Source organism: Bidens hawaiensis, unplaced genomic scaffold (assembly GCF_021521415.1).
Source record: "Bidens hawaiensis isolate Kalapana, Puna unplaced genomic scaffold, B.hawaiensis_p1.1 tig00029659_1, whole genome shotgun sequence".
Classification (NCBI taxonomy): domain Eukaryota; kingdom Viridiplantae; phylum Streptophyta; class Magnoliopsida; order Asterales; family Asteraceae; genus Bidens; species Bidens hawaiensis.
The window spans coordinates 28759-41170 of NW_027494921.1; positions in this window are offsets into that span (position 1 = coordinate 28759).

Here is a 12412-nt window from a genome sequence, read left to right on the forward strand (position 1 = left end):
ACTTCCCCCACACGATACAAAACTTTAAATGGTCCAATGTACCTCGGACTTAGCTTCCCTCTCTTTCTAAAACGGATAATTCCTTTCCAAGGCGAGACCTTAAGCATCACATAGTCGCCAACGTTAAACTCAATTGGTCGTCGCCAACGTTAAACTCAATTGGTCGTCGCCGCTTATCTGCATAAGACTTTTGTCTGTCTTGAGCGGCTTTCATTCTTGCTTTGATCTGATCGAACTTTGAAGACGTTTCTTGAACCACTTCTAGGCTTCCCATTTCCTTTTGACCAATCTCACCCCAACACACCGGGGTTCTACATCGTCGACCGTAAAGCATCTCAAACGGTGGCATACCAATGCTCGAATGGTAACTGTTGTTATAGGAGAACTCTGCCAGATGCAGATGATCATCCCAGCTTCCACCAAAATCTAAAACACAAGCACGTAGCATATCCTCAAGGGTTTGGATCGTCCTTTCGGACTGTCCATCGGTTTGAGGATGGTACGCCGTACTGATGTTCAACCTCGTCCCCATAGCTTCATGGAATTTCTTCCAGAACCTCGAAGTAAACCGTGTATCCCTATCAGACACGATCGATAACGGTACTCCATGCTTGGTTACCACTTCCTTGATGAACAAGCTTGCTAACGTTTCTGACGAGATGGCCTCTCGTATGGGCAGAAAGTGAGCACTCTTGGTCAAACGGTCCACAATCACCCAGATGGTATCATGTTGCTTAGCTGTACGAGGTAGCTTAGTTATGAAATCCATGGTGATGTGTTCCCATTTCCACTCCGGTATCCCTAGCGGTTGCATCTTCCCATAAGGCTTTTGGTGCTCGGCCTTGACTTGTAAGCAAGTTAAGCACTTACTAACATAATCCACTACATCATTCTTCATTCCTGGCCACCAGTAATCTCTTTTCAAGTCTTGGTACATCTTTGTAGCTCCAGGATGGATTGAGTACCTTGACTTATGAGCTTCATCTAAGATTCGACTTCTAAGATCACCATGGCGTGGAATCCACATACGGTCAAATCTAGTTTTAACTTCATGAGTGTTTTCCATCAACTCATCTTGCTGGCCATAAATCCTTTCTTTCTTTACTAACCCTTCGTTTACTAACACCTCTGACTGCACTTTGATGATTTCTTCAAAAAGACTTGAGTTCATGATCAACTTATATGACTTCACGGTTGCAAGGACTTCCTCATTCTTACGACTTAGCGCATCAGCGACCACGTTAGCTTTACCGGGGTAATACTTAATCTCACAGTCGTAATCCTTTATCAATTCTAACCATCTTCTCTGCCTCATGTTCAATTCTTTCTGCTCGAAAAAGTACTTTAAACTCTTATGATCTGTATAGATAGTACACTTAGTACCGTATAGATAGTACACTTAGTACCGTACAGATAACTGCCTTAACACATTTTCCATTAGGTTTTTAATTTATTTTCTAAACGAACTTCACTTCAGGCGAAGTTAAACCTTAGGCGAACTTGGCTTCAGGCGAAGTTAAACCTTAGGCGAACTTGGCTTCAGGCGAAGTTAAACCTTAGGCGAAATTGGCTTCAGGCGAAGTTAAACCTTAGGCGAACTTGGCTTCAGGCGAAGTTAAACCTTAGGCGAACTTGGCCGTAGGCAAGTTATCCTTAGGCGAACTTGGCTTCAGGCGAAGTTAAACCTTAGGCGAAGTTACGCTTGAAGGCGAAGTTACGCTTGAAGGCGAAGTTCATCAGGCGAACTTAATCTTGCAGGCGAAGTTATCGCGCTGCAGATCTGTTTGCCCATAAATCCTTCGTTTCTTAGCCAAATAACTCGATTTTGGTACCCACGGAATCGTATGATCGGCGCCTACAAATCCCAACCATCAAATCGGCCTAAAATCGACGTTTTAGGGGTCCGATTTGGGCAGTTTGGGTTTCGGGTTCGGTTAACCCATCAAATCCTAACCATTTTCAGTAATATAAGCTTTGGTGGATTTGTTCTTACCTTACCAACTCAGATCTATCAACAAAATCTCGGGTCTCGGCTTCGAATCTTGATCGGTTAGTATGTGTGTGTTTTGAGTGTGTGAAGAAAGAAGGTGGAAATGAAAGATTGGGTTTGGGATGGGATATTTATATCCCTCTAAGCCCACGGACCCGAGGCCCATTCTCATTTAACCCATCTTACGCAATCAAAGCCCAACTCCCTCCTTACTCGACATTAAATAATTAACAACGTGAAATCACTAAACATAACTTTCTTTATTTATAATTAAAATTTAGGATGTTACAAGTCTTCCCCCCTTAAAGAGGTTTCGTCCCCGAAACCTAACTATTACATAAACAAACTAGGGTAAAACTTGCGCATCTCATCCTCGACTTCCAAGTAGCATCTGATCCCTTGCGGTGTTTCCATATCACTTTCACCAAGGGTATAATCTTGCGACGAAGCTGCTTCTCCTTGCGATCAACGATCTTTATCGGTTGCTCGATGTAGTTCAATTGTTCATCAACCTCAATGTCCATTAATGGCACGTGAGACGTGTCATCAGCTAGACACTTCCTCAGATGAGAAACATGGAAGGTTGAATGAATTCCTTCTAACTCATCGGGTAAATCCAGCTTATAAGCTACTTCCCCCACACTGTGACAACTGCCCGAATCCGAACCCGACCCAGGTACCCGTTTCTCTGATCCGTTTCTTTTTATGATTTAAAGTTTATTATTAATCTTTGTAAATTTAACTGAGTAAATTAAGTATATTTATTTTTATATGTTCCTTCCCGCCCCTCTCTTCCCCTTTCTTTCCGCCGTCCCGCCTTCCTTTCTTGTCGTCCCGCCTGTCTTTCTTGTCGTCCCGCCTCTTTGTCTTGTCGCCGTCCCGCCCTCCTGCTTAACCCTTACGCCTTGTTTCCCTCTTTTTTTTCTAACTCTTTGCTTGTCCTTTGGTTCTTCCCGCCTAAGGATGTCTGCAGCTCCACGCGCCAGACTCCTTACATGGAAGCCTGCGTGAAGACATCTTGTTCCTGCGATGCGTGAAGAGAACTCTTCTCGCAGCGCGCTAAGAATGCATGTTCTTCCCGCAATGCGCTCAGAATGTATGTTCTTCCCGCGATGCGCTTAGAATTCTAGTTCACGCAGCACGCTATGGATTTGTGATTCTTCCCGCAGTGCGCTAAGGATTGTTGTGCCAGCCTTCGCGCTCGCGCACTCAGCCTTCCCGCGCTAAACCCTTTAGTCTTCTGTTTTATCCAGCCTGTTTGCTTTTGTGTTGTCTTTTCTTCTGTGCTTTTGACCTAACCTATCTTATGTCTGAATAGTTACTTTCGGCGCAGCATGCGCACCAACCCCATTGGTTGGTAGAAAAAGTGACTGACATTATCTTTTGAGATCTGCTTTTCCATGCTTTATCCAGTACCTTTACCAGAACCGCCCATGCTTTTTACTGTTCCCTGACAGCTTTCCCTTTTGCTTTTCCCCTTTTCCTGCTGCCGTATCTTTTGAGATCTTTTACTGTTTGCTTTTGATATCTTTTGTTATCTTTTGAGATCTTGCTTTTGGAATCTTTTTGCTGTTGATATCTTTTCTTTTACTTTTGGAAATCTTTTCTAGGGTTTATGTCCCCTAGGGTTTGCCTATAAATATAATACTATTTTCTTAACACTTCACACACTACACTTATTATCTCTTCCTCCCTCTTGCTCTCTGCCGTTGTCCTTCTGCCGCCTCCTCTCTTGCCTCCGTCTTCCTCCTTGTTCTTCCTGCTTTTCCGGTAATATATTATATATAATAATTTACTTATTAATTATGCTAACTTATTACCTAGACCTAAAACCGATCGTTGAAACATAATCTTTAATTATAGGTTAACTTTGCTTGTTTAAGAGTTGGTTCTTGCATTATCTTACATCGCATCTTTATCAAGTGAGTTATCTCGTACCTAATCCCTTTTTATTTTTAAATGCTTTGGGATGTTCATGTGTTCATACAAAACTGAGTCTTAAACTGTTTATGAAATTTTAGTCGCACAGTATCCCATGTGTTGAGGACGTTTACTTGGCTGTTTATTTGTATGTGTATCATTAACCGCTTTGTTCGGCCTATTCCGCAGTTCCGTTGGTACCATTAGTTGAACACGGGAGACCTATCGTTTACGGTTTTCTTTGTTTACACTTGCACAGATGTTTTCTCGTTTTTATGCTCAATTGGGAGCATGGATTGAACTATGATCTATGAACTATCTTAGGCTTGATCACAATCTGATTACACCCTTGTTAAACTCTAGACATACACGTGTTGTGCGCAGATTGCTGTTATTATCTATGATTATTTATGATTATCTATGTATTGTATTTAAACTTGATTTCTCACCAACACGCAAGTGTTTGACGTTTATTTTAACACATGTTCAGGTTTGCAGTAGCTGCTTTGAAGCTTGAGGACACATAGGATGCTTACTTTTGTTTTGGACCTAGATTTAAAATGTAACAAGACAAGTTTATGTTATTTGAATATTATGCTTTATAATATATTGATTTATGTTGATTTATGTTCTTTATTTTCCCCGCTGCGCGTGCGCGATAAAATGTGTATTAATAAATATTGACACCAATAGTGTCGCGAGTAATGAAGCAATATGTGGCGCCCCGATGTATAATCCGCCTTCGGTCGGGGTGTTACAGATTGGTATCAGAGCTCGTTGACTTTAGGATAGGTGGTTAGACGTAACGACCTAGAAAACCTAAGAGTCCCCTCTCGCGCATGAGAGAAATCTCATGTTCGCGCGCTTATTGTTAATTACTCGTTATTTATTAAATATGCTGGCACCTACGCAGCGTATGGTTTTATGTTTTATTTCGCGATTTTTCGATTTTTATTCGTTTGTTGGAATTGAAAATCCGAAAAGTCATGGTGATACATGAATAGTTGACTTTCAATTCCCATTTACTTTATGTTTTTAAATTGAAGATTGAAAAGTCATGGTGATACATGAATTGTCAATCTCCAATGCTTATTTCTTGTATGTTTTATATTGAAGATTGAAAAGTCATGGTGATACATGAATCGTCAATCTCCAATACATATTTACTCGTATATTTTAAATTGAGAATTCGGAAAGTCATGGTGATACATGAATTGTCGATTCCCAATTCGAATTCGTTATCTGTATTAAGTTTGCATTTAAATTCATGTTTTACTTCAGCATTTGATAGCATGTAACTTCGCGAAACAAGTTTTATAAGGTTATACTTTGCGCTGAAACCAAGTTATTAACTAAAACTAAAACTTTTATAGAATGCCTCCACTATCAGCTCGCTATCGCCAGAGAGAAGCATCGCGCAGGCGTATGCAGCAACGTTCCCAGGAAATGGCCGCCGCAATAGCCCAAGCCTTAAACCAAAACAATTCCAACACCTCCGGATACAACATTAAATCCTTTCATGCGGGTAAACCACCCAAGTTCACAGGTCTTGAAGGAGCCACCGTGATGCTCCAGTGGCTGGAGAAAATTGAAAACACATTCCTCCATACCCAATGCCCTTCAGACAGACGAACCCTCTATGCCTCAAGTGTCCTGGAATCTAGAGCGCTTACATGGTGGAATGGAGTAGCTCATGCGCGTGGCGCAGAAGCTGCTTCTAGCATACCTTGGGAAGAATTTAAGGATCTCCTAATGCGAGAATTCTGCCCTCCCAACGAAGTCAAGCGCCTGGAAGAAGAATTCTGGAACTTGAAACAGTACAGCGGTGAAGCGCGCGAGTACGCGACGCGCTTCCACGAGCTAAGCTTACTGGTCCCTCACCTTGTTACCCCTACCCGCCGAGCCATCGAGAAGTTCCTTGGGGGTCTCCCCATGGAAATTCAAGACTCCGTATGGGCCAGAAACCCAGCAACCCTCTCTGACGCCATCGAGTTGGCCGCTGTGCTCAGCGACAACCATGTCAGAGCAGGAACCCTGTTCCTGCGGGGAGCTGAGAAGACCAAACCCACCAAGACTGCCCCTGAACCAACAGAAACCAAACCTGAACCCTCAAACCGTAACAACCTCAAGCGCAGGCGCAAAGCCTATGCGCTTACCAACCCTCCCATTGTCCAGCAACCCATTTATCAACCCCCAGTTTACGCGCCTAACCCACTGTCAACCTACCCAGCACCTCCTGCAGTCCACAACTATGCCTTAACCACTCCAGCACTTCCTGCCCCGCCAACTAAGAAACCTTACACAGGAAACCAACCCTTCTGCCCAACCTGTAGACTTCATCACCCACCTCAAACCCCGTGTCGACAATGTAACCGATGTGGCCGCGCTGGTCACACTACTGAGTACTGTAGAGTCCCTCCCACCAATCCAATTGTGCAAACACCACCAGCCTACCCGCATAACCCACAACCAACTTACCAGAATCCACGACCCAGGTCGTGCTATAACTGCGGTGATCCCAGTCATTTCCGGAACGCGTGCCCGAGGCTACAAGTCCAGATTACTCAAGCGAATCCGGTGAACCAAATTTCGAACCAAGTGGCGCGAGGCCGAGCCTTTAACATAACAGCGCACCAAGCGCAAGCGAATAATGACGTAGTTAATGGTACATTTTTACTTAACGGACACTATGCATCTGTACTTTTTGATACTGGCGCCGATAGAAGTTTTATCTCTCGCGCATTTGAGCAGAAGCTTGCGCGACCGCGCGATAGCTTAAGCGAAAACTTTTCAGTTGAATTGGCTAATGGTGAAACTATTTTAATAAACGCTGTGATTAAAGATTGCACGCTGAACCTTAACGAAAACGATTTTCTAATTGACCTCATTCCTATGCCTCTTGGAAGTTTTGATGTTATCATTGGTATGGATTGGCTCTCGCATAATCGCGCCGAAGTTATTTGCGCTAAGAAGTTGATTCGCATTCCTCGTGAAGATGGTGATCTTCATATCTTTGGCGAGAAACCCTCCCGCGGCCTTAAGCTTATGTCTTGCGCTGAAGCCCGGAAACTCATGCGGAAGAAATGTGTTGCATTTTTAGCCCATGTGGTTAAACCAGATGAAGGAAAGAAGAAACTTCGCGATATCCCTGTTGTGCGTGACTTCCCTGAAGTTTTTCCTGATGATCTTCCTGGTGTCCCTCCCGCTCGTGAAGTCGAGTTTCGTATTGATCTTGTCCCTGGTGCTTCCCCCGTAGCCAAATCTCCTTATCGTCTTGCACCCGCTGAAATGCAAGAATTAGCAAGCCAACTTCAGGAGTTGACCGCTAAAGGATTCATTCGCCCTAGCTCTTCTCCCTGGGGTGCTCCGGTGTTGTTCGTTAAAAAGAAAGATGGATCGTTTCGCATGTGTATTGATTACCGCGAGTTGAACAAACTCACCATTAAGAACCGGTATCCCTTACCGCGTATTGACGATCTCTTTGATCAACTCCAAGGTGCCTCTTGTTTCTCCAAGATCGATCTCCGTTCTGGCTATCACCAGTTGCGTGTTCGTGATGAAGATGTTCCCAAGACTGCTTTTCGTACTCGTTATGGCCATTTTGAATTCTTGGTCATGTCCTTCGGTTTAACCAACGCACCCGCCGTTTTCATGGATCTTATGAATCGGGTGTGTAGGCCTTTCTTGGATAAATTCGTGATTGTGTTTATCGATGACGTTCTGATTTATTCCAAGACTAAGGCCGAGCATGAGCAACATCTTCGTTTGGTGTTGCAAAAGCTTCAAGCCGAGCAACTCTTTGCCAAACTCTCCAAGTGTGATTTCTGGTCGGATGAAGTACAGTTTCTTGGCCATATTGTGAACAAGATGGGTATTCATGTTGACCCATCCAAAATCGAAGCAATCAAGAACTGGATTACGCCATCTACTCCAACCGAAATCCGTTCTTTCTTGGGCTTAGCTGGTTATTACCGGCGTTTTATTTCGAACTTTTCAAAGATCGCTTTGCCTTTAACAGCCTTGACGCACAAAGGCAAACCGTATATTTGGGGCTCGAAGCAAGAAGAAGCCTTTCTAACGCTCAAGCGTTTGTTGTGTGAAGCTCCTGTTTTAGCGCTACCTGAGGGAAGTGATGATTTTGTTGTGTATTGTGATGCCTCTAACCAAGGTCTCGGTTGTGTTCTTATGCAACGAGGCAAGGTTATCGCTTACGCATCAAGGCAACTTAAGATTCACGAGAAGAATTATACGACTCACGATCTCGAACTTGGTGCAGTTGTATTTGCCTTGAAAATCTGGAGACACTACCTCTATGGTACCAAGTGTATCCTCTACACTGACCATAAAAGCCTTCAGCATATCTTTGATCAAAAGGAACTTAACATGAGACAACGCCGATGGAACGAACTCATCAGCGATTACGATTGTGAGATCCGGTATCATCCTGGTAAAGCTAATGTGGTAGCTGATGCGCTCAGCCGTAAACCCAGCCAGCTTAACTGTATCTTGCCACGCACCCAGCTTCATTTCGCGCCGATCCTAAACGGTCTTGAATCGCGCATTCACGACTCGCAGCGCGCATCCATCAGCAATGGCAACCTTCGCGCCGAGTTAGCGTGTGGCGCGGAAGCGCATTATGTCCCTAATCTGAGTGGAATTCTCTGCTATCTCAATCGCATCTGGATCCCTTGTGATGAGAATCTTCGCGCTGATATCCTTTGTGAAGCGCACAAATCTCGATATTCTATTCATCCTGGCGCTGATAAGATGTACAAGGATTTGCGCATTACTTATTGGTGGCCTGGCATGAAAAAGGATATTGCTGTGTTCGTAGCTAAGTGCCTGACTTGTTCTAAAGTTAAAGCTGAACACCAACGCCCATCTGGTTTGCTCGAACAACCAGAAATTCCTACGTGGAAGTGGGAAGGTATAGCAATGGACTTTATTACCAAGTTACCTTTGACAGCAAGCAAACATGATAGCATTTGGGTAATAGTGGATCGTTTGACCAAGTCTGCTCATTTTCTGCCCATTCGTGAAACCTACCATGTTGAGCATCTCGCGCAGCTTTACGTCAAGGAAATTGTCTGCCGCCATGGTACTCCTTTGAGCATCATATCCGATCGCGATGGCCGTTTTATATCTCGCTTTTGGAAATCTCTCCAATCTGCGCTAGGAACTCGCTTGGACATGAGTACGGCATATCATCCTCAGACTGACGGTCAGTCTGAGCGAACCATTCAAACCCTTGAAGATATGCTTCGATCTTGTGTTCTTGATTTTGGAGGTAATTGGGATTCACACCTACCTTTGATCGAGTTTTCTTATAATAACAGCTATCATTCTAGTATTGGTATGGCCCCATTTGAAGCACTTTACGGTCGAAAGTGCCGTTCACCGATTTGTTGGAACGAAGTGGGTGAAGTTCAAATCACAGGACCCGAACTAGTTCAAGAGACAACCGATAAAATCGCCAAGATCCGTGATCGTCTGCTGACTGCCAGAAGCCGACAGAAGAGTTATGCTGATCGCAGGCGAAAGCCTCTCGAATTTCTAGTTGGTGATCTTGTTCTCCTCAAAGTGTCGCCTTGGAAGGGTGTTGTCCGCTTTGGGAAGAAAGGTAAACTTGCGCCTCGTTATGTTGGGCCATTCAAGATTCTCGCGCGTGTAGGAAAAGTTGCCTACAAACTTGACCTGCCGCTCGCGCTCAGTAATGTGCATCCAACTTTCCATGTATCCAATCTCAAGAAGTGTTTAGCTGACGAGAACCTTCACATTCCTCTTGATGAAGTTCAAGTTGATGAATCTATGCATTTTGTTGAGAAGCCTGTGGAGATTATGGATCGCGAGGTGAAGAAAACCAAGCGCAGTCGCATCCCTATTGTTAAAGTTCGTTGGCAGTCCAAGCGCGGAGCCGAGTTCACTTGGGAAAGGGAAGATCAGATGAAGATCAAGTACCCGTACCTTTTCTCTGCGCCACCTACTACGAGTTAAATTTCGGGACGAAATTTCTTAAAGTAGGGGAGACTGTGACAACTGCCCGAATCCGAACCCGACCCAGGTACCCGTTTCTCTGATCCGTTTCTTTTTATGATTTAAAGTTTATTATTAATCTTTGTAAATTTAACTGAGTAAATTAAGTATATTTATTTTTATATGTTCCTTCCCGCCCCTCTCTTCCCCTTTCTTTCCGCTGTCCCGCCTTCCTTTCTTGTCGTCCCGCCTGTCTTTCTTGTCGTCCCGCCTCTTTGTCTTGTCGCCGTCCCGCCCTCCTGCTTAACCCTTACGCCTTGTTTCCCTCTTTTTTTTCTAACTCTTTGCTTGTCCTTTGGTTCTTCCCGCCTAAGGATGTCTGCAGCTCCACGCGCCAGACTCCTTACATGGAAGCCTGCGTGAAGACATCTTGTTCCTGCGATGCGTGAAGAGAACTCTTCTCGCAGCGCGCTAAGAATGCATGTTCTTCCCGCAATGCGCTCAGAATGTATGTTCTTCCCGCGATGCGCTTAGAATTCTAGTTCACGCAGCACGCTATGGATTTGTGATTCTTCCCGCAGTGCGCTAAGGATTGTTGTGCCAGCCTTCGCGCTCGCGCACTCAGCCTTCCCGCGCTAAACCCTTTAGTCTTCTGTTTTATCCAGCCTGTTTGCTTTTGTGTTGTCTTTTCTTCTGTGCTTTTGACCTAACCTATCTTATGTCTGAATAGTTACTTTCGGCGCAGCATGCGCACCAACCCCATTGGTTGGTAGAAAAAGTGACTGACATTATCTTTTGAGATCTGCTTTTCCATGCTTTATCCAGTACCTTTACCAGAACCGCCCATGCTTTTTACTGTTCCCTGACAGCTTTCCCTTTTGCTTTTCCCCTTTTCCTGCTGCCGTATCTTTTGAGATCTTTTACTGTTTGCTTTTGATATCTTTTGTTATCTTTTGAGATCTTGCTTTTGGAATCTTTTTGCTGTTGATATCTTTTCTTTTACTTTTGGAAATCTTTTCTAGGGTTTATGTCCCCTAGGGTTTGCCTATAAATATAATACTATTTTCTTAACACTTCACACACTACACTTATTATCTCTTCCTCCCTCTTGCTCTCTGCCGTTGTCCTTCTGCCGCCTCCTCTCTTGCCTCCGTCTTCCTCCTTGTTCTTCCTGCTTTTCCGGTAATATATTATATATAATAATTTACTTATTAATTATGCTAACTTATTACCTAGACCTAAAACCGATCGTTGAAACATAATCTTTAATTATAGGTTAACTTTGCTTGTTTAAGAGTTGGTTCTTGCATTATCTTACATCGCATCTTTATCAAGTGAGTTATCTCGTACCTAATCCCTTTTTATTTTTAAATGCTTTGGGATGTTCATGTGTTCATACAAAACTGAGTCTTAAACTGTTTATGAAATTTTAGTCGCACAGTATCCCATGTGTTGAGGACGTTTACTTGGCTGTTTATTTGTATGTGTATCATTAACCGCTTTGTTCGGCCTATTCCGCAGTTCCGTTGGTACCATTAGTTGAACACGGGAGACCTATCGTTTACGGTTTTCTTTGTTTACACTTGCACAGATGTTTTCTCGTTTTTATGCTCAATTGGGAGCATGGATTGAACTATGATCTATGAACTATCTTAGGCTTGATCACAATCTGATTACACCCTTGTTAAACTCTAGACATACACGTGTTGTGCGCAGATTGCTGTTATTATCTATGATTATTTATGATTATCTATGTATTGTATTTAAACTTGATTTCTCACCAACACGCAAGTGTTTGACGTTTATTTTAACACATGTTCAGGTTTGCAGTAGCTGCTTTGAAGCTTGAGGACACATAGGATGCTTACTTTTGTTTTGGACCTAGATTTAAAATGTAACAAGACAAGTTTATGTTATTTGAATATTATGCTTTATAATATATTGATTTATGTTGATTTATGTTCTTTATTTTCCCCGCTGCGCTGTGCGCGATAAAATGTGTATTAATAAATATTGACACCAATAGTGTCGCGAGTAATGAAGCAATATGTGGCGCCCCGATGTATAATCCGCCTTCGGTCGGGGTGTTACACACACGATACAAAATTTTAAATGGTCCAATGTACCTCGGACTTAGCTTCCCTCTCTTTCTAAAACGGATAATTCCTTTCCAAGGCGAGACCTTAAGCATCACATAGTCGCCAACGTTAAACTCAATTGGTCGTCGCCAACGTTAAACTCAATTGGTCGTCGCCGCTTATCTGCATAAGACTTTTGTCTGTCTTGAGCGGCTTTCATTCTTGCTTTGATATGATCGAACTTTGAAGACGTTTCTTGAACCACTTCTAGGCTTCCCATTTCCTTTTGACCAATCTCACCCCAACACACTGGGGTTCTACATCGTCGACCGTAAAGCATCTCAAACGGTGGCATACCAATGCTCGAATGGTAACTGTTGTTATAGGAGAACTCTGCCAGATGCAGATGATCATCCCAGCTTCCACCAAAATCTAAAACACAAGCACGTAG